The 24,409-nt window shown below is 39.2% G+C and overlaps 1 protein-coding gene across 1 annotated transcript in view; it reads right to left on the bottom strand.

The window, feature by feature from the left end:
* NR3C2 (nuclear receptor subfamily 3 group C member 2) overlaps positions 1–24,409 on the bottom strand; it is a 371,722-nt gene that overhangs the window by 115,395 nt on the left and 231,918 nt on the right. The window lies entirely within an intron of this gene.

The raw sequence follows: 24,409 nt of genomic DNA, 5'->3' as shown, positions 1-24,409 counted from the left end.
TTATGGCGCTTATTCTTTCTATGGCTCCATACTTAATAAAAGTATCCTTAAGAAACTTAGACCTAGACGACAAAATGGAACACAAGCAGAATCTTTGTAATGAAAAACAGGCTGAGGTTACCTGTTTTCAGGCTTCATAGAAGAAATAACATTAGACCTGTGTCTTGAGGAATGTTGACTGGATACAATAATAGAGAAGATTTTTTTTTTAACCAGAAAAACAACATATTAAAAAATAAATGTTGTCAAAAGGCATCATATAGTTAGGGATGGGTGAGCTTCGTGTGGCTGAAGCACAGGGTTGTGTGTGGAGGTACTAAGATAACACATAGACTAAAACGTCACTGACCACTCGGACACGGGGAAAAGAAAACTGCATGAATGTAAGCATAATTGTGGTGCAACAGAGCCCTGGTGGTGCAGTAGTTAAGAGCTCGGCTGCTAACCGAAAGGTTGGCTATTCAAACCCACTTACAGGCTCCACAGGAGAAAGACCTGGAGATCTGCTTCCATAAAAGATTACAGCCTAGAAAATCCTGAGGCAGTTATACTCTGTCACATGGGGTTGCTATGAGCCGATGGCATGTAACATCAACAACAACTCTTAAGCTTCAATTTAAATATGCACAGGTTGGCAAATTTACATATTGCTTAATCCCCCACTTTTTGCCCTGATCTAAACAAATCTCTAACCCCCCCGACCTTGATGCAGGTACAGGCACAGCCCTGCAGGAACCTGGAAGCATCATGTATGCTGGTTCTCAATGATCAGATTTTATTCTTTTTTGCCTAACCAGCTAATCCCCAAGACCTCAAAAATAGAAATGAGGCCTGGGCAGAGAGAAGGGAATCTTGCTCAGTCATTCTGGCCTCAAACTCTGTTCAGAGTTGAAGGGCTCAACCCAGCTCCGTGGGTCCTTATTTGCCATCTCAGGCATAGCCTGGTTGCCAAACACCCATAAACTTCTAGACCCAAATGAAAACCAGATCAGAGCTGATATTGGTAACAGAGGGAAACTGTATCATAAACTTCTACCTACAATCTAAATTATTGCTAAAAAAGAAACAAACCCTTTGATATGAGACTGTTTTACACACACACCCAGGCACAAGCACATATGAAATCAGACTCATTTTCGATGTGTAATGATATAATGTACGCACATGGTACGAAAGTTAAAAGGGACAATGGGACATATGGTGAAAATGATTTCTTCCTCTCTCCTTTCCTCCAACTACCGAGTTCTCTTCCCCAGAGGCAAGCCCTGTTATCAACTTCTTCTCTACCCTTCCAGAGTTTTTCTAGGACACACGTTTTTTAATCACAGTAAGTATGTTCTGTTTGTCAAGGTAGGCATTATTAATTCACTATGTCTGCTTACTCTTTTATTAGTTAACTAAAAAAATAATTATTGGGTAGATATTACATGCCTGCTATTGTGATCTGCACCAGAGCAAAGAGATGAATAAGATACAATCCCTGTCCTTGAGGGACATGGCTGCACGTGGGAGACAGACACCTGAGCATATTAAACCCTGGGGCAAGAACAGCAAGGAACAGAACACTATGGGAACACGGAAGAGGAAGCACTATTTTTGCCTCAAAAGTCAGAAAGGCTTCTTAGAAGAAACAGCATTAGACCTGTATCTTGAGAAATGTTTGTTGCATGGAAAGGGGAGAGTTAGAAGAGTTTTCTAGCCAGAGAAACACCATATTAAAAAATTAATGTTGTCAAGGGTCTCATATATTTACGGATGGGTGAGCCTGGTGTGGCTGAAGCACATGTATGTGAGCGTGGAGGTATTAAGAAATACGAGTGTGACAACTTGCTATGCTGGGCTAATGGGTCCTGACATGAATCTTTAGGCAATGGGGAAATCAGTCCAGGTCTGACTTGTTTTCAGAACTTCACTCTGGCAACTCAGTGGAAGATGTACTGCAGTAATGGCAAAGAGACTGGTTGAGCTCAGACGAGAGACGTCTCTTTCAGCAGAGGATAGTTAGAAGATACAATTTCCAATTAAATTAATCACCATTATCTATCTCTGTTAACACTAACCCCAAAATTGCTATTCTGTATCTTAATTGCCTAAGCATTCCACTCATTATCCAAGTAAGAAAAGCTGAAGATATCCTAACATATTTCTTTCTGGTGCTCCATGCATATATTCCACACCTTCCTGATTTTATAACTCAGCGTTGTTGACTTCTGCCTCCTGGGTCCCATCACCCTCTCAAAGAAGCAGTCCACGTGTATGTCTGAGATAAAAATGGCAGTCTTCGAGTTACCTACTTAGCTTGCCAAAGGACGGTAGATATGTTCTTCTTTTATCTTCCCAATTTCACAGTTCCCTTTTTCTCCAATTATTCCCAGTAGAAATGACGCACAATTTTAGTATATTTGAACTAGAATTCTTGGGCTTAAGAGGAAAAAGCAGTACAATAGGTAAATCTGTACATACGAGAGCTTTGTATAAGATTGTTTTTTCACTAGGGGTTGACAATTACATACAGATCAGAGAGGGGAGCGGGGAGAGGAACTGTGGGAACGTGTGCCTACTGATCTTTGTTCTGTGAAATAAACTGTCTGAAAAGGGTGGGAGCAGATGAGGGACCAATGTGTGAAGCAGCCATGGGAATATGACAGCACAAGGCTAAAGTGGGGAGGTCTAACATTCAAGCTACTAGGCTTGTTGTTGTTAAGTGCCTTCCAGTCGGTTCTGACTCACGTACAACAGAACGAAACACTGTCCGGTCCTGCGCCATCCTCACAATCATTGCTACGTTTGAGCCCATCACTGCAGCCACTGTGTCATCCATCTCATTTAGGGTCTATTTTTCACTGACCCTCTACTTTATCAAGCATGATGTCCTTCTCCAAGAACTAATCCCTCCTGATAACATGTCCAAAGTATGTGAGACAAAGTCTCACCATCCTTTCTTCTAAGAAGCGTCTGGCTGTACTGCTTCCAAGACTACTTAGCTACTAGGCTCTGGAAAAACTTGCTGCTGTCAGGTTGATTCTGACTCATAGCAACCCTATAGGAAAGAGTAGAACTGGGGTTTCCAAGAAGTGGCTAGTGAATTGGAACTGCCAACCTTTTGGTTAGCAGCCGAGCTGTTAACCACTGCACCACCAGGGCTCCAGCTACTAGGCTAGGGAAGTTATATTCTTATCATCAAAAGGTTTATGATAACCTTTTGATAGTATATTACCCTCGTGTACCTGACATGGAACTGGGTTAAGTAGCTTTCCATGGTTCCTCATATGGCCAGTGGTGATGACAGGATTCGAACTCAGGTCTGACAAAAGCCCATGCTCACCCAAAGGCTCACCTGGGAAGTCACTTAGATGCAATACCAAAATCTTAATATTAATAAATTACTAATTAATTAATATGTATTTATTTAATTAATACAATTAGTTAATAAATTACTAATAAAATACTTGGCTCTTGCTTTCTAATGAGGCTTTGTACTTACGCATTTTAACTTTGCACACTTAATTATTTGATTAAATTGCTTAAAATCAAAGAATTTCCCATCTAGAAGATAGCTTAGTCCCTTCTTTTACTTTACAGCCGAAACTCAGGACAAAAGAGGTTCCTAATGCAGTTCTAACGTAGCAACGTGGTTAGACACAGGTGGGTAACATCTAGACTCTTTTACCTATCAGCTATGTGATACTGAGCAAGTGATTTAACCTTATACTTTCTCACCCATAAAGAGTAAAAAAACTTATCTTGGAGGAGTTATACAGATTAAATGCAATAGTGTATTTAAAATGCCTAGTGCCATGCCTGGAACACAAGTGCTCAACAAAACCTTCCACTCTTCCCCAAGGGTACACCCTAGTGATCAGGAAGCACTTCAGGGCAATGGTGAAGACTGTACCTGCAGCAGACTGCCTGGTGCCCACGTGACTCCACCACGCACTGACTACAAGACCTGGGGTTGGTCAGCCTCATGAAGCTTTAGTATCTCCATCTGTAAAATGGGGACAGTAACAGTACTGTTCCCTTAGGGGTTGCATTCAGACTTGCCCCACAAATCGTGACTCTATTCCAATCCTGGGATCTCTGCATTAAGCCACTTTCCTGCTAATTATGTTGTACCTTAGGTTCAAATTTTGTTAACTGGGCTTCTGCCTCATTCCCCTGTGTCCCATTCTCTGTTTTGTAGTCTGCATAGTACCCCAATTAAAAAAAAAAATTGCTAACACCTTGGCTCCCTCTGAAGTCCAGCCCCACGACTGGGGCTCTGATACCTGCCTTTCAGAGAGCCCACCTGCTGAAACTTCTAAATACTGTCTCCTCCTGCATCCCAAGGCACAGGTGCTTCTACGCTTTGCCCTCTGACTGCATTTCCTTGTGGCATCCACGTCCACCTCAGTGACCAGTTCTGGTTTGATATCCCAGGCCTTTCTGATTCGCCCCATTATCTTCGTTAATTTCCAAAGATACACTTCCTTTCTCTAAATTCCTATTACCATTTCTCTTACACAGTGGAGACGACATACAGAGAAAAAAATAAGTAATAACATTTAGTTTATTTGGAATTATACTGTTCTTTTTTCCTCTCAAAAAGAGACAGCTCATCCTGAGGAACATACAAAAATTGGTTTTCTGACCACTAAAGAAGTATATATATTTACAAATCAATTAGTCAACTTTTATTGCACTCATTTGCAAATGAGAGACTCATTCATTTTAGTGGTCTATATACCTGGAAGGTGCCAGCGGATTTTAAGCTCATCCTTGTTAGCTGCCTCTGAGTCACCCCCGACTCATGGTGACCTCATATGAAATGCTGCCCAGTCTTGTACCATCCCCAAGATCAGGTGTGGATCAGGGCATTGTGATCCATAGGGATTTTGTTGGCCGATTTTCAGAAGCAGATCACTGGGCCTTTTTCTATATCCATCTTACTCTGGAAGCTCCACTGAAAACCGTTCAGCACCATAGGAGCACACAAACCTCCACTGACAAATGGGTGGTGGCTGCACATGAGGTGCATTGGCCGGGAATCAAATCTGGGTTTCTTGCATGGAAGGCAAGAATTCTACCACTAAACCACCACTGCCTTCATTCAGCTCATTAGGAGAAACTAAATAGGCCTGGGATTGTTATGGTGCATACAGGCCTTACCTGCCTCTGCCTTCCCCTGCTCTTCTAGGTCTCCCGTCTCCAGGTCCCGTCCAGTTAGGTTCTGGGTTGATCCTGCCTAAGGCTACATGTTCTTAGAATGTTCCAGTCCTTCCCTGCTCCCACCCCTCAATCCAGGATGCTTGGTCTGGTGAGTTTGCTTAGAGCTGCACTACTGCATTTTACTCAGCCTGTAGCTGACCCCTGCTATGGAGCAACGTTCTCTTGCTATGCAAGAGTTTCCCAGCCTAAGTTCCCCTACTGGGCCCCAGGTTACATGTCAAGCAAAGTCCTTCTGTTGCCTGCTCTTCCCTCCTTGGGGGAGGGGCTGCATGGGTCAGATTCTAGAGGACAGTCCGTTTTGCTAATGGAGAATGAACATGGGCAGAGGATTGCTTTGGTGTGAAGCCTAACTCTAAGTTTCTACTATCTTCTACAGTGGGGTTTGGTCCCAAGCGCCGTGAGTTATGACAAGGTCATTAGCTTTCACACTTGTCAGTGTTCCTTAAGTACACAGGGCTGACTGGATCTTTGTCTTGGCCCCCAATCCTCAGTTTCTTTCCTAGGAACCTGTCATACACTACTGGTTTGTCTTTAATAGCTGCCATTTCTTATCCCTGTACTTTAGAATGTGGTTTAAGTTCCATAAACCACGGGTAAAACTCCAACATGCTAACTGTCTGCCTGGATCGCTTTTATTATGCCCTGTCCATTTGCTGCATCATCTTTGAGGGCTCATGCCAACCATCTGCCTGAACTGCAGCTACAGATTGTTATGACCCGTCAACTCTAGGCCTTATTCCTATTTCCCCTAAGATTTGCTCTAAGTACATCATCATACCGCAGGATGAAGAAATCCTGAGATACAAGTGCAAAGCAACCATAATATGTTTTTAAAGTCTTTTCCATCCATAACTACTAATAAATTATTACTTTCATATGTTAACAGTTTTTCATATATAAGTTCCCTTGCAATCTCTGTAAATCAGTAGCTTGCTGGGTTATCCTGGTGAAGTCTCTTCTCTCATCTGTGAAATGTAGATATGGGATCAGATGATTCCTGTTGTCTCTCTGGAGTCCCTGGGTGGTGCAAACAGTTAACATGCCAACTGGATGCTAACAGGCTGGAGGTCTGAGTCATCCAGAGGCACCTAGGAAGAAAGGCCTGGTGATCTACTTCTGAAAAATCAGCCACTGAAAACCCTATGGAGTACAGTTTTACTTGGACACACATGGGGTCACCATGAGTCAGAATCAACTCAACTCGTAAATTTTCCCTCTATCTCTTTGCTTCTACGGTCCCAAAAAAGAGAAAATGTTGAGGACTAGACCCAAAGTCATCATTAGAATGAAAGACAATAAACAATGCACTATGGCCTGTGTTAATGCAATGTTCAACTGGGAAAGCTAAACGAAGAGCTTGGTGAAAGAGCCAAATAAGTGCAAATCACTACAGACAGGAGAGAGATCTCTAATTAACATCCTTATTAACCCTTACAAGAGTCTTAGAATTGCAAATGAGTTAAAAAAATTTAAAAGCAGTCACTATGGCCTTTGCTGAGAAAGAAGTCAAAGATAAGAGAAATTACTCTTTTGAAAATACTTCTAAAGAAATTACTTAAGCACTTTCTAAAGAAAAATAAGATTATATACATGTAGATATCTATGAATAGTCATATTTTAAATAGCTGCAACAGTGTTGAAAGCTGAACAGCGATCACACTAGAATTTCAAAGCTATGTTCTAAAAAAAAAAGATCTAGACTTTTTTATTAGCTTTCCTAAATTAAGACAATAGAATGCAGATATGGAAGGTTTGTTTGTCTCTTTTTCTCTGCTTAGTGCATGCAGTCCTAGAAGTTTTTAAGGCAGCTAGAATATTTGCTTACGTGTTTATTTTTATGTTGGCAATTATAAAATTGATAAAATGTGTGAGAAAAGAGTCTAGAAGTAATAGTTTAAGTAAGTCAAAGAAAAATTAGGAGAGATTATTTTACTTGGTAAGCTCTGGCTTCACTGGAAGAATACGAACAAAAGAGGTTCTCTGTGGTTAACACCTTAGATCAAGTTACGTGAAATAATGTGCTTGTATGAAGCAGGCTGGAGATAAACAAAATACAGCTTGTGGGCCAAAAATAGCCTAGTTTTTCCCAGCTCTGCATTCCATCTGTCAAAACAAGGTGGATGGCATTCATCAGATACCAGCAATGTGTATACAGCGGTACTAATTCAATCATCTTCTGGTAGACTTAGTTTTATTATATACGTAATTATCAATGATCAATTAATGGAATTTGTACAAATGTTAATCTAACAGAGGACTTCGGCCATTATCACTGACCCACTCATCTTCCCTTTCTGGAGACTACAATCAGAATACTTTCACATCCTCTCTGTATATGTCTCATGTCCTGATTAAACCTTGACTTTGCATGAAAACTTCTCTGACCTTAGAAACAAATATCTTTTTTCTGAAATTCCAATGTACTTTATTTGAACCTCAGGAATCCAGCTAACTCCGGATGAGCACAATTATGTAGGGCCCCATAGCAAAGCATTATCTTAAGCTTTGCAATACCATACACTATCATAATTACTCCCATTTCACATTGTTCTTATGGCCTTGGCAAGTTCTTACTGGCAATTATCAAAATTTTTTTCCTATGTGAAGGCTGGGTGTTTGAATATCAGCTCTTCTTATCTGTTTCAGAATATCTTCAAAGAAACGATCATGTATTATGCATCAGTAGAGCCCCGTGGTGCCTAGTACATGTGAAGTGCTCAATAATGGCTCAAAGTTACACTCTCACTCTCAGAAGTCAGGGCTGAAGTAACCCCAGTGGTGTGTAGGCCTCTTGACTAGCAACAGGCCAGCGCGTGGGGCAGAATACTGTGCCCCGTCCTTCTCAGCTGATGCCACCAACCCTGTGCTGGGAACCAGGAGTTGAGCCCCAAGCCACTCGATGCCCAGGTGGGCAGAGTAGCACGAGTTATCTTTTAAAACCTTGCCCCAGAAGACTTGTTAGTCACTGTACACCATGTAAAGCAAATATGTACAGGTGTCCCAAGAAAACATCTGAAACTGAATGAGAGTTCATTGGAATGAAATGAAAATTTAAAGGAAATGCATGTTCTGAAACTAATTTTAGTGGTCTGCAATACTCAAAGGAAAAAAATAAATTTTCATTTAATCAAAGCTTAATCTCATGACACACTTGTGATAAGAATGAAAATATTTTCCAACTGCATGTTTTCCTCGTTTAATAAATACCTACTCTGTGACAGGCAGAGCTCTGGTGGCACAGTAGTTAAGAGCTCAGCTGCTAACCAAAAGGTTGGCAGTTCGAATCCACCAGATGCTCCTTGGAAACCCTATGGGGCAGTTCTACTCTGTCCTATAGAGTCACTATGAGTCAGAATCAACTTGATGGCAACAGGTTTGGTTTTGTTTTTGTTCTGCGATGGGCATTGTGTTTATTAAGGATATAAAAGTGCATATGAAAAGATACCTGCTCTCAAGGAACTCACGGAACTAACTACAACTACCTCCTATAAAATGTGCTAAGTGCTACAATAAAGGTATTAAACGTGTTATGAGGTCACAGACGAGGAAGAAATCAATGAGGGAAGGAAGTCGGGACGGAGAGTGGTATTATGAGAGGTTCCACAAAGAGGTCATCTTTCATCTGGACTTTGAGGGATAAATGTGATTTCTCCAACCTGAGATGGGAAAGAGAAGGAGGACATTGATGCTTTCTCTCAGGTAAGATCATCCCTCCCGAGGTCGAGTCTTGGCTGCCTCAACAGGGTCCCAAAGCACGCACGCACACACACAGTGCCTTCTACATAGGACTTAGAATAAACTGATCACGTAAGTGTGCACTAAAAGTCAATGAAGTCATGGAATTAATTTTAAAATCAGCATAATAAAAATATTTTTTAAAATCTTAGTAAAGACAATCATATTGTTGAACGTTAGGAAAAATAGAAATCATTAGAAATGGTGCTAAAATCCAAGGATTATCAAATAAAAGATGTGAAACTGACTTCCAGTACTGATGGAATGCTTATGTGGATTTGGAGTTATGTAACTTACCAAAGAATCAGTTTTCCACTTTAATATTTATAGTATTCTGAACTGAATATATTTATCCGACATGAAATTACAGCTGAGCATTATCATTCAGCAGTTCCAAAGGATATGGTCTTTCACGTGTACTCAACCTTTAAGTCAATACAATCTAATAGTTTAAGAAGACATTACATTTCAGACAGCCATTCTGCCTAAAAACACTCTAAATTATTTAAATTGAATTCTGATTAAAGTTAAAATCTTCTCCAGTAGGGCATGCAAGGTTCTTAGAACTTTTGCAAATGAGCTATTTGTAATCTGATTCTGGTTCATCCAGTAAAGCCATATAATGAATATACCATGAAGCTTCAGTTACTGTGGCTGTCTTTGGAATACTTTTCAACTGGCATAGCCCCTTGTTCTTAAACTCTACAAAGGCAGCGGAAAATGGCACAAATGGTTTTCCTTGAAGGTTAAACAGTAGGCGCTGTCTTGAACTACTGAATAGAAAGTCTTTTTTTCCTTGTTTTTATAGACGAAAACAGTTTTCCTTAGTTGTTTTGAATTTCCAGAAATTATTTTAGAGTTGGAAATAAACAGTTAATTCCAACCTATGGCTTACCAAGGTCACAGAGGTAATGGAGAGATGCTGTAAGTCAGGAGACCTGGGTGTGAAACCAGACTCACCTACTCACTATGAATCAGTTTTTTTTTCCCCTCATCTGTACAACTGTAAAAAATATAATCTACCTTGCTACATCATCATGAAGGGCAAAAACAAAATACAACTCCATTATTTAAGGTGGCAAGTATACTGGTTGGCAAGATAGGTACCCAAGCAGCTTAGCTATTAATATTAATTATGAAGTTGGGTTTTGAACCAAGCAAGATCTCCTGATTGCTGCCAATCCTCCATACTGTCTGGGCTTTTTGTGTTTTGCTTTGTTTTTAAGAAGTTTAAAGAAACTACAGAGTCATATAACAACCACATATCTACTTTCCATAATTTGGGTTTTTTTTCCAATCCTAGAAGTAAGAGAAATCAAAACAAAAAGATTTTCCAAATCTAGCCTAGGTCAAAATGAATGCCTATGGCCCTGTAACCATTTAGCACTTCACATGGACAACTGAAAATTGTCAATAACTTAAGAAACTGGGGACAAGAAGACTCTACTCCGACTAACTACCTGAGTCACATTTAGGAAAGGCAGGGCCCAGCAAATTGCCCACAAGGCTGGGGCCAGGAGATAATGAAACGAATGAGGCAGCAGGAGACTGTGCACCCTGGCTCAAGGAAAGAGCAGCTGCTACAGCTGCTAGTCAGGGCTTGCCAACTGCTGGCCTGTGGGAAGGCAGGTGCCATGCTGCCAGATCTTCCACTGCTCCCAGAGAGCTGGGCATCCACATCCACATTTTATGTGAAATCTCCTGATTTTCAAATGCTGGCAACCAATTCAAAAATTTAAAAAAAAAAAGAAAAAAATGTGTAGGCCAAACACACAGGCTGGGTTTTGATCTGGGGAAATCCACTTAAGACCTCTCACAGGACAAGAGCACCCCAGGGTTGGAGCCTGAGACTGCAGGCGACCTTCAACAACTGGGCGGTGGTTTGGGGTGAGGAGCAGGTGCATTCTCCACTGAAGCACTGCTGGACAGGAATCTGGCCTTCTACTGATTTCTGTATTTGGATTCTTATTTTGACATGTAGGAATTTAAAACAAGCCCTGTTTTTTTTTTTTTTTTTTTTTCCATTAGGCATTAGGATAGATAATATAAGCTCTGTTCAGGGTATCATAAGGGAAAAGAGGGCTGCGTGTGAAACAAACACAGGTCCCTGAATGGTGTTACCCTTATGTCCTTGGGATTCAGTGTTTCATAGAGTTACCGAGGAAAAACATTCAAATCGACTCTGAGTTCTCTGGAAAACCATTCCAGTTCACTAAGCTGCAAATGTTACTAAATGCCCTTGAGGCATTTATCCACCAACTGCTGTATGCTGTATTCCGGTGGTGGCTGTTCAGCAAAACTACAGAAGCTGATTCGGGCCTTCTTTGTGAGGAAGCAAGTGCTGTGAACAACAGGGAGAAGGTGGGGATAGCGTATTAACCTGCATCACAACACCACCACACACATGGCCAAAGATGCACTTGTAACATCAGAATTAAAACAGCTGTTGAGCTGGTGCTTTCTTCCACAGGCCCTGGCAAGCGACACTGGGCATTAAAACCAGACAGCAGAAAGGCTTCCGAAGTCTTTGGTCCATTTGAGACCGGGCACAATTAACCTGCTAGTCTCTGAGCACTGCAAGGGTCTAGAGCAGGGGTCAACAAGCTTTCTGTAAAAGAGGCCGAATTGTAAATACTTTAGACTTTACAGAATATACAGTGTCAGTTATAACTACTCAACTATGCAACCATAGATGATATGTAAATGAATGAGCTTGGCTGTGTTCCAATAAAAATTTAGGGATGCTGAAATCTGAATTTCATGTGTATTTCACATATCACAAAATATTATTTTCTTCTGATTTTTTTTTTCCCCAACCATTCTTAGCTGAAAAACAGTCAGCAGGCCATATTTAGCCCCTGGTGTACAGCAATGGCTAAACAAGCACAAACAGCATTTCCTGGTCAATTACCAGAAATCAAGACTGTGCTAAGCACTTTACTGGATTATTTCATTTAATTATGACAACAACCCTGAGATATTCTTACTATCTCTATTTTACACGTGAGAACACTGAGGCTTGAAGCAGTCAACTACATTGCCTGAGTCTTCTTAGAGTCAGTAAGGAAAGGAGCCAGGATTTGAACCCCAGCAGATTGGCTCTGGGCCCCATGCTACATGCTAAGGGCCACATATGCCCACAGGAGTTGTCGGCCCTGGCTGGGCATCAGAACCTGACTGGAGACATCAAATTACAGCACCTGGATATCCCCAATTTGCTAAATTAAAATGAATGAGCATGGGACACAAGGATCTCTATGTAAAAATCAAAACAAGAAACCCACAAGTGTTTCTGAAGTATGATTGGGACCTACTATACGCCTAGATGTTTGCTTTGTGATATCAAACAGTATCAGACGTGGTCCTATTGCATAAAAAGCCTATATATTTTGAATGCAGAATACCCTGCTATTTGGATCTGATACTTAGTTCATGTTCACAACCATAGGCAACCTCTTTAAAGGCATCAAATTACAATCAGGCCCACAAGAAGCTAAGTCCTAGATGATGCCCAGTCTTGTTACCAAAGCCATGTCTGCTCAAACCCTCTGAGATGCAGGGCTGGTGATGAGCCAAAACGGAGTTAAAATTGGATGCCTAAACCACATTAATAGCAATAAGCGGGAAGACAACCAGAAAAGGCAATACAAGTCACAAAAGAACTTTAAATAATTCATTTAGACAAAACGAGTATAGATAAACCAACCTGATCTGTGGCAAAGCATTTATTTGCATGCCTGCAATAGGTCCCAGTGGTCAGAATCCCCCTTACAGCTCGGGGGAGTAATCTCCCTTGCTATATTTAATCCAGTAGAAACCACAGAAGGAAATCTGCCCAGAGAATGTGCAGAACACAAGTACAAAACGCAACTAGGACATGTATGGGAAAATCTCTCGTGCCCCACAGAGCCCAGCCTGGTACTTTATGCCTCGTGATTTCTAACCTGGGTACAGGGGCAGTCATGTCTCCTTGAACTGTCTAGAGTAACAGGCCTCAATCAGTAAAGATGTCCATTAGTACAACAGACCATGTGAACTCACTTGACTTCTATGACTGCCTCTAGTCAAGTCCTCCTTGATCGGATCACTCGGTTTCTTGATCGGATCACTCGGTGACTATGATCTTACCCTACCATGGAGCTCCTGCCTCCTTCCATTTTTTCTTTTTGAAGACCTAGGCTTATATGCTTGCCTCTGTCTCTGCTGACACTAACAAATCTTTTCCACTTCTTGCCCACTTACACGTTTCTGATGCATAAAGTTGATCCAAGGCTCTGTGACCAGAAATAGTCTAAAATTTTCCACCCACTGGGTAGGCTTGAGTGCTTGTTGCAAATCAAGTACACAGGAAGCCTAGAGCTATCAACAGAGAAAGACAACGTGGAAAATAACTATTTATCTAAACAGCAGACAGAATCTAGTGTAACAGGCTGAGGGCCTCGTAATGAACATCTGTAGCCACTAGCAAGAAACTTCAACAATGCCACACCTTTGAATACAAAGGACAATGCAAACCTCTTAAAACCAGGACAGATCTACTACAGCTACACGCCTTTTACTTGCTGGGAGGGTAACTCAATCAGATAAATAGCTCTGTTGTCCTGTTTTAATTTTCGAAGGGATACCAAGTAATTTAGCAGAGTGGTACAAAAGAAAAAGTTACCAACATTTGATCTTAAGTTCTTAAAACACTAAGAGCCCAGTGTTTAGAGCCTGTTAAAGCTGTAAATTTGCTACAAGCTGAAGTACAAAAGCAAGGGCAAAATTATATTATAAGCTACAATTAATATATATTAATAATATATATTATATATTATATTAATATATTATAATTATAATATATATATTTATATATATAAATATAATTATATTATATTATAAGCTACAATTAATAGCTGTTGCATTAATGAGAGAAAATGGAAATAAGGGAAGATTTTAGTGATGGGGATGCATGAGCACCACCAACAATACCAGAAAAAACAGAGTGGCAAAAACAAAATACTATTTTAAAGAGTGTGGTCCGAAGAGAATCCTCAAGTAAAAAACAACGTATTACAGTTGAATAGTCCATCGTACAAATGATGCATAATTATCCAGAATCATATGAAATGCTACCTCTCTAACCAATCTAAGAGTCTACAAGACATAACCACATATTCTCTCAAAGGTAGCAAGAATTCGATACATATCCGGTGGTTTTGTTGGTTTGGTTAACGTTTTAGTGTATTTCCTTTGTCTTATTTTTCAAGTCTACAATTTTTTAAGACCAAAGCTATGTTTTATTCTCATTTGTATTAAGTATACAATTCAATAATTATTAGTCAATTTACAGAGTTGTACAACTATCACTACAATCCAGTTTTAGAACATTTCTATTATCCCAAAAAGAACCCTTGTGCCCACATACAGTCAATCCCTATTCCCACCCCACCAGTCAACCACTGATTTGCCTTTTCTAGACATTCTATATAAAAGCAGTCATATAATATGTATTCTTTTGCTTCTGGTTTCCTTCACTTAGCATAATGCTTTTTGAGGTTTGTCCATGTTGCAGCATGCATCAGTAGTTCCTTCCTTTTCACTGGCGAGTCATACTCTATTATGTGGATACACCTTGCTTATTCCTTCACCATTTGATGGACATTTGGATCGTTTCTACTTTTTTGTTATTCTGAGTAATATTTCTATGAATATTTGCATATAAATCTTTTGTGTGGGCACGTATTTTCATTTCTCTTGAGTGGTATTAATGGGCTCTAGTGGCAGAATGGCTAAGCACTCAGCTGCTAACCAAAAGGTCAGTGGTTTGAATCCATCAGCCACTCCATGGGAGAAAAGACCTGGTGATCTGCTCCCTTAAAGATTAAAGCCTAGGAAACCATATGGGGCAGTTCTACTCTGTCTTACAGGGTCACTGTGAGCCAAAGTTGACTTGATGGCACACAACAACAACAACACGGTAAGGTTAAAACCACATGGGTCACCATGAGTTAGAATCAACTCAGTGGCAAAACACGTTTTTTTTAGATATGGTAAGGCTGGAGTCCGTGAGTGGTACAAATGGTTAAGCACGGGGCTACCACCTGAAAGGTTGGCGGTTTGAATCTACCCAGAGGCATCTCGAAAGAAAGGCCTGCGATCTACTTCCGAAAGATCACAGCCATCGAAAACCCTATGGAGCAGTTCTACTCCGCAACACACAGGGTTGCATGAGTTGGAACTGACTTGACGGCAACTGTTTTTTTTTTTTCCCCCTTATGGTAAGGTTAACCCATTGAACCTGTTACTGCTGAGTTGATTCTGACTCATAGTGACCCTGTAGGACAGAGGAGACCTGCCCCATAGGGTTTCCAAAGAGCGGCTGGTGGATTTGAACTGCCAACCTTTCTGTGAGCAGCCGAGCTCTTAACCACTGCACCACCAGTGTTCCACGGTAAAGTTAGGTTTAATTTTTTAAGAAAGTGCCAAAGTGTTTCTCAAACAGTCGAAATAGTGCAAAACAGTTTGTACTATTTTATATTCTTACCAGCAATGTATGAAGGTTCTAGTTTCTCTGCATCCTTGCTACCATTTGGCATTGTCTTATTTTAGTGATCCTAATGTGTATGATGCGGTATCTCATGGTTTTAATTTGTATTTCCTTAATGGATAATTATGTTGAACATCTTTTCATGTGATTATTAGCCATTTGTGTATTTTCTTTGGTGTGTATCTTTTCAAATCTTTTGTCTATATTTAACAGGTTTATCATCTTATCACTGAGTTATAAGGGCTGTTTATATATTCTGGATACAAGTCCCCAACTAGCATTTTTAACTTCATACTGGAACAGTACGATTTTTCTTTTATTGATGTAATTAAATGAAGTTTACATTTCAAGTTAGTCTCCCATACAGAATTTTTTTTTTAACATAACATTGTTATGAGACCCCAACCACTCACCCCATTCTGTGACAGCACACTCCTCCCCTCCGCCCGATTCCCCAAGAACATTCAACCAGCTCCTTACTCTCTCTGCCTTCCCCTCTAACCTCTGGACAGAAGCCGCCCTTTGGTCTCTTATATCTACTTGTCTAAGAGGCACATTCTTCACGAGTATCACTTTATGTCCCACAGTCCAGTACAATCCCTATCTGAAAAGTTGGCCTCGGAAATTGTTTTAGTTCTGGGGTGATGGAGAGTCCAGGGGCCATGCTTTCCGGGGCACCTCCAGTGTTAGACCATTAAGTCTGGTCTTCTTACCAGTATTTGAGTTCTGCATCTCATTGTTCTACTGCTCCATCAGGGACCCTCTGTTGTGCTCCCTGTCAGGATGTTCACTGGTGGTAGCGGGGCACCATCTAGTTCTTCTGGTCTCAGGCTGATGAAGTCTCTAGTTTATGTGGCCCATTCTGTCTCTTGGGCCAATGGAACACTACAATTTGAATTAAACTTTTATTGATAAACTAAAATAAGGGTTCTGAAAGTATGGTCTATGGTCTTCACTACTGTTTTAAGGGGTCCAAGCAGTCAAAACTATTTTCACAGTTATACCAAGATATTGTTAGTCCTTTTCATTCTCATTCTTTCACCAGTATACAGTAAAATTTTCCAGAGGTTACATGAAGCCATCTTAATTATCTGAAAATGTTCCTAAAATGCTCCTCCCTTTTCCAACTATGTATCTGTGTGAAGCTGTATTTTCTTCATATATCTCAACAAAAATGAGACTCAAGCTGTCTTCTATTAAACCAGATATTAAAGAGATTTGCAAAAATACAAAACACTGCCAGTCTTCTAATTTTTTGGAAAATATAGTTATTTTTCATAAAAATATGTACTTCATGTTAACATGTAATGGATTTTAACGTTATTTTAAAATAAATTGGTATTTTTTAAATGTATGTTTTAATTTCTAATGTGAAAAATATCAACAGATGTAACTCACACAGACAAAAGCTCTTTGAGATCTTCAATAATTTTTGAGTGTAAAGGCATCCAACAACCACAGGCTTGAGAACCACTTGTGTCTACAGAGACCACCAGAAAACATTTCCATATGCCAGAGTGAAGTACACAATGCCTATAATCAAAAGGAAACTTCCTCATGAAATTCAGGCAGAGGTGCAACAGACAAGAAAGTGGCACACATCTCTGCAAGGAGAGGTTCAGGTCTCGTGGACACGCTTCTGGTGAATGGTGATAGGGGTGTCTGCTCCTCATCTGGTCCGGTGTGCAGAGGAAGGGTGTGGAGGGGAGTACATTTTGTTGATGGAGAAGGATACATGGAGTGGACTCTGATTAATCCCAGGTGTTTAACATCTGCTTCCTACTTTAGATTCAACAAACATTTTTAAAAGTCTTTGAGGCCTGTGCTATCACATGCTGAGGAGGAAAATGAAGATGTTAGCAACTGAGAAAATACGTACAAAGAATATCTAAAAGTGGGACCAAATTTCTGACGAGATTGTTGAAAACCTGTTAACTCTGTGCATTATATGGATCACTCCTCACCCTGCCCCCCACAATATTATGTTGTTCATCTACCTCCTGGTACATTTTTGTCAGAAGACAGCGGCTGTGGGGTTTGAAAGGTAAATTGTAAGCCTTTATTATTACATGAATCTACCAATAATTTTCTTCTAAATATACTAAAACTCAAACCAGATTTCCAAATACAGTAGTACTCACTGCAGTCAAGTTGATTCCAACTCATAGTGACCCTATAGGACAGACTAGAACTGCCCCATAGCGTTTCCAAGGCTGTAATCTTTATGGAAGCAGACTGCCACATCTTTCTCCCGAGGAGCTGCTGGTAGGTTCAGATTGCTGACCTTTCAGTTAGCAGCCAAGAGCTTAACCATTGAGACACCAGGGCTCCAAATGTAATAGTAGCACTATAAAAACCAAACTGGTTGCCATCAGGTTGATTCCAACTCATGGTGACCACATGTTTCAGAGTAGAACTGCACTCCATAGGGTTTTCAAGGCTATGATCTTTCAGAAGCAGATCACTGGGCCTTGCTTCCAAGGCATTTCTGGGTGAGTTTGAACTGCCAACCTTTACAGTTAGTAGTCAAGCACTCAACTGTTGGCACCACCAAGGGACTTTGTTTAACTGCCTGTCATAATATCTTATAAAGTATTACAAAAGAAAAAGCAAGGTGGTGAAGAAAACTGAAAGAGGACATTATAGAGGTAAATTAGATAAGCTTCTTTAAAATGAACTGATATTTTCTTTATCTTTGTTCTATTTAATCAAGATTAGAAATGAACAAAATCTAATAACTACAATTTAAATCACAGATAAAACATCTTTATTACATTGTGAAGTCAGTTTCAGAAAAAGTACTAAAATCTTAATAGTCTAATATGAAATAACCATAGCAACCTAACATAGATTTGTGTGTGAATTAAATGAGTTAATACACGTAAAGAGCCATGTCTGAAACATAATATGCAATCAGTAAGTATTAGCTTATTGACAATAAAGAAAACTCATTGATACCAAGTAGGATTTTTGATTGTTTAATCTATGGAACACCATCATCACATTGCCTTGAAATCAAATGAAACCTCATTGGAATTAAACATACCTTATGAAGAGTCATGAAATATCATCTAAAATGACTAATATTCTATTATTTGCAATTATAGGGAATAAGGAGAACATGAATAATTGAACTTCCTCAATAGATTCCTATTCCTTAGGAGGGGGCTGTGTGCTAAGTACTCAAAAAGGCCGTTGATTTAATAAATTAACCTAATGCCCTCTTCGGCCTATAATGTTTGTCTGAAAGAAATTCACTCTGGTTATCTATTGCTATGAAGAAAAAGCTGACACAAATCTGTATTTTCATCTATGAGCTACTCTGCTCTCTGATAAATGTAACAGTAATTCTGAATTTTTCAAAAGATGATAGCTGAAGGAGAAACAATATACCTAGTAATGTATACACTGATTTATTAAACACTAAATTACTGGACATTATCAGTACACTTTTTTTTCATTATAAATGGTAGCATTTAGTAAATTAACAAAACATAATAAAAACAACACAATTTAAAAGATAGGTTTCACATTCTTCTTGATTGAGATTCATTATTTAATTCAGGTATTTTATAGCTTACTATTTGAAATGTTTACTAGGAAGGAGCAGAGAAGGTAGAAGTTTGCCATTTATTTTACTGCAATTCCATTCAACAAGTGCTTATTGATCATGTACTGTATGCCTATCTGCTTCGTAGTTGCTACAGGAACACAAAGAAGTTTCAGACAATATTATATGGGAGCTCATGGAATAGACTGGATGTGACAAGACTCGTATACACAGAGGTGTGTGTGTGTGTGTGTGTGTGTGTGTGTGTGTGTGTGTGTGTAAGAGGGAGGAAGGGAAGGAGAGGGCCTGTGTTAGCAGGGGTAAAAACGTGAGGTAAAGATAATATGGGAGACTGGGTGAAAGAGAACAAATAATGTCAACTAAAATTCTTTATAAAGACCTTAGAAAGAATATTTAAAAGGAGGCAGAAATAAAATAGCTTGAGAAGATGCACCCTTTTTCAACTTTATCATCCACTCTGCCCTACACTGACAGTCGCCTTCAGCAACATACAACTGGGCATTAAGTTCCAAATATTCCTTATGTCCCCTTCAAATCTCTGCTCTCAAACTCATTCCTACTTCTCTGCTGGCATAACTCTTGTTATTCTCTAAGACTCAGCTTAAAACTCATAAAGAATCACTCACAGGGAGCTCTGGTGGCACAATGGTGAAGCGCTTGGCTGCTGACAGTAAAGATAGGTTGTTTGAACCCAGTCGCTCTGCGGGAGGAAGACGTGGGAATCTGCTTCTGTAAAGGTTACAGCCTTGGATACCCTATGAGGCAGTTCCGCTCTGTCCTATGGGGTTGCCATGAGTTGGAATCAACTCGACAGTACCAGGTTTGGTTTTTTTGAGCAGTACCATGCATTGTTAGTTTTGTTTTCACACGTTTTAATTCTCCAACTAGACCATAAACTGCTTGAGTGCATGGACTGTGCATTATGTAAGTCTGTGTATTCCCCACAGTGCCTGGCAGGCTTTCAATAAATATTTGGTAGTTGATTAAGGTGGAATCCGATATAAAAGCAGAGAAAGTCAGACTGTTATTGAGCTATAATATGCTCTTATTAAAAGAAAGCACAAAGAAATCAGCACTGGAGAAATACCAGCTGAGTAGAAGTGTGGTTAGTTTAGGGATAGAGCAGAGTCTGTCAAGTCAGAAAGAATAAAAACCTGAATAGAAATTGGAAACAAAGAGGAGGCAGAGCAGAGATATTCTGAATGAAGCATTAACAAGACTTGGAGACAGATTTTTATATAAAGAACAAAGGTGAGAGATGAATCACAAAATGACTTTAAGGTTATAAAACCTAGTGCCTGAAATAATGTTGCGTATCATTAATAGTAATGTGGATGTTGGCAAGGGCTACCAAGTTTGCAGCGAGATTTGGAAGCTGAACTTTCATCATCTTAGTTTTCAGACATCTGCAAAATAAATGCATAGGAAGGTTCTATAGGCAAGTAAGTCGGAGAATTGGAGCTGGGGAGAGGAAGAGGTTGATCTGGGAAACAATCACGTACATATGCTAACTGAATGTACCAAAGGGATTTAGCAAAAAAAGGAAAAGACCAGATAGATAGTCACGAATCTCAAGTTAGACTGGAGGACTATGAATCAGAGGAAGAATGTGCCCCCCCAAAGCAGAGGAGAATCAGTGTCTGCACGACCGGGCAGTGCTTCACTCTGTTGTACACAGGGTTGCTATGACTCGAAACCGACTCGACAGCACCTAACAACAACAACAGAGACAACAAAGAGTCCTGGTGGTGCAGTGGTTGAGTGCTCAGCTGCTAATCAAAAGCTCGGTGGTTCAAATCCACCAGCTGCTCTGTGGGAGAAAAGATGCTGTAGTCTGCTTCTGTGAAGATTACAGCCTCGGAAACCCTACGGGGCAGTTCTACTCTGTCTTACAGGGTCGCTTAGAGTCAGAATCGACTTGACAGCAATGGGGGTGGGGGTGGGGCAGATACAACACAGAAGTTCCAGCTCACAGGAACAAGTAGGCTATTGCATAGCAAATCAAATGAGCTGGACAGTCAAGACTTTTATAATTAAGGGGAAAATGGAATGTTAGTTCAGAAATTTCTATAAAAGACTAACACATAAACATGTTAGTAGACACAGAATTTATTATACTATTTTATGATCTGACATTCAAAGCACAGTGATTTTTGTCTACTTCATCTTTTCAGCCCTAACACACAGTAAAGCTCGAAGAAAGTACTGAACTAATGTTTGCCAAATAAATGTGAGGAATGTTTCCATCTACATTAGAAGCAGTGAGGTAGCATTACATCGCAAATTGCAGAAACAAGGAAATGACTCTCTCTCTCTTTATAGCAAATCCAGTATTCATATTTTATAGCTGGAGAACATTGAAAATTTTTTCACTCTTTCTGTACTTCTAAAGATTCAAACCTTCAAGAGATAGTGTGGCATATGGGAAAATATTTGGACTTTTGAGTGGAACAATACGGGTTAGAACCCCAGCTCTGCCATTTATTTTAAAGCTATGAGGCTTCTGAAAATAACAAATTCATTTTCCCCATTTACAGAATGGGAATAAAGATATCTAACCTACAGGACTGCTATAAGGGGTAAAAGAAGTATTACAGGTAATAGGGCCTGACTTGAAGGGCATTAAAACATGTTAGTTTATTTTCCCTCTTATTTCAGGAAAGTTTCCTTCAGAAAAACTCTTAAGAGTTGAGATTTCAGCATTTCATTTCCATTTTAATCAAGTATTTCCTTTCTGCTGAAGCAAGAAGACAAAACTGATGAACAAAGAAGAACTTATTACTCAGAATTAAGTACTAAGAAATTATAACCTAAGCAAGGATGTATAAAACTGGAATCATAAATCTTTATTGGGGCAGACTAGAAGCCTTGAAGATGTTGATGAAACACCTGTTATTTTTCTCTGTCGAAGGCCTCCTGGTCTAAAACTAATTAACCAGTTGCCATGGAGTCCATTCTGACTCATGGCGACCCCAAGTGTGTCAGAGTAGAACTGTGTATAGAATTTCAACTATAGAAATCATAGAAGTTCAAATGGTTGATTTTTAGAAATAGATTGTCAGTCCTTTCTTCCAAGATGCCTCTGGGTGAACTCAAACCTCCAAACGTCTGGTTAGCAACTCAATTCATTAACCATTTGTACCATACAAGGATTCCTCTCCTGGTCTACAGCAGCTATAAAACAAAACTGGAATTCAGTCTTCCCCCCGACCCCAGCTCACACAGGATTCTGGAAAATCCTGTCCCCAATCCATAGGGTTCTGGGTAGACTACAGGACAGACATAGAGGCTTGACAATTTGATAGAAGCTTTCTGCTGAATGACAAAACGACAGTCTATAAAATGTTGTGTGAGTTTATACAAAAGTTTATCTACCTACTTCTTGGGAAGTAGTATTCATATTTGCCAATATAATTCATATTTGCCAATATATTCATTATGAAACAACATAAAATCATGCCTCAAAAGTTTATTCATAACAAATTTATGAATTCTGTAGGAGCTTAATTTTTTCTCTGTTGAAACTGACACAAATATTCATTTAGAAAATATTCATTCCCATCATCTCCTAATGAATTACATATAATTTGTGAATATTAAAACTTGACTAATTTTGAAATAATTAGAGCTATTCTGAAGAGAAATTTCAATTATCTTTTCTATACCAGTAATAAATTTACTCAGCTCCAGAAAAAATCACTAAATAAAACACATGAAAAAAATTCTGTATTAACAAAAACCACCCTCCTGAGAAAATGAAATGAATGCAAGGTACTTAGTAGTAGACTTATCTAGATTATAATCCTCATGTTTTTTTTTACATTCTTACTTAAACTGAACCTAAACATCTGGCAGGAATCCCTGGGGATGCAAGTGGTTAATGCTAACCAAAAGGTTGGAGGTTCAAGTTCACCAGAGGTATCCTGGAAGAAAGGTCTAACAATCTACTTCTGAAAAATCAGCTATTGAAAACCGTATGGAGTCTGACACACATGGGGTCACCATGAGCTGAAGTCGAATCTATGGCAACTGGTTTTTGGTTTAAACATCTGGTATTCTACTATATTACACACTGCATCATTTTGCTCCTTTTGACAAGGACGTTTATGATATACCAATAAATACCCTAGTTCACACAGAAGTCTACTGAAGTAAGAATATTTTCAGAAATCTGTAATCCACAACATATGTTAATAAAATTTAGATGAAATATGAGCCTTTATGTTTTCCTAAGGTATGTCTAATCAAAAAATAGTACACAAGAAAATTTTCTTACGGTTCTACCACACAATAGTTAATGAAACCTTTACATACATAAAAATTAACATTTTAAACTTTTACTAAGAGCTTATTCCATTCCAAGAAATCTGATATTCTAGGCCTTGTTTAACTGAGATAAAATCTACTATATAATTCAATAAGTGTAGATAAATACATACATCCACTGAATCAAGATACAGAGTATTTCCATCTCCCCATAAAGTTTCCTCATACCCATCTTCCCCCAAACCCCCATCCCTCACTGGGCAACCACTGTTCTGATTTTATTCATCACTGTTTGGTTTTGCCTTTTCTTGAACTTTATATAAATGGCATCATATGGTAAGCACTATTTTGTGTCTGGCTTCTTTCACTCACCATAATAAGGGTTTAAAATTCATCCATATTGTTGCATGTATCAGCAGTTTATTCTTTTTTATTGTTGAGAAGTACTCCTTTGTATGAATATGCACAGGTTACCCATATTATGAATACAGATGCTATGAACATTCATGTACCTGTGTCTGAGTGGACGTGCGCTTTCATTTTCTTGTCTGAATACCTGGAAGTAGAATTCTTAGGTCACAGGGTAAGTGTATATTTAACTTTATAAGAAAATGACAAACTTTTCAAAGTATTTACACAAATAATGTGCACCTTCTGTGTTTGTCTGCCAGCTGTACCCTCCTCCTGCGAGGTATTTTTGTAAGTGCACTATGCTAGCTTTTTTTTTTTTTTTTTACATCAACATGTGGAGGAGGATTGGCATTATTTTAGTAAAAATATGGTAGTCTGTACCATTTTATACTTCTATCAGCAAAGTATGAGAGTTCTGGCTAATTCACATCTTTGTCAATATATGCGGTCATCAGTCTTTATCATAAATTTCTGTAGGTGTAAAACAGTCTCATCAAGGTTTTACTTTGCAACGTCCACTTCTATGATTATTAATGATGTTGAGCATCTTTCCATATGCTTAATGGCTACCATCTTTTTTTTCTTTTAAAATTTTATTGTACTTCAGGTGAAGGCTTACAGAACAAATAGTTTCTCATGAAACAGTAGTACACATGTTGTTTTATGACATTGGTTAACAACCCCACAAC

Source organism: Trichechus manatus, unplaced genomic scaffold, assembly GCF_000243295.1.
Source record: "Trichechus manatus latirostris isolate Lorelei unplaced genomic scaffold, TriManLat1.0 scaffold00059, whole genome shotgun sequence".
NCBI lineage: Eukaryota > Metazoa > Chordata > Mammalia > Sirenia > Trichechidae > Trichechus > Trichechus manatus.
The sequence above is the reverse complement of the archived record's forward strand: the minus strand, read 5'-3'. Positions and strand labels throughout refer to the sequence as shown.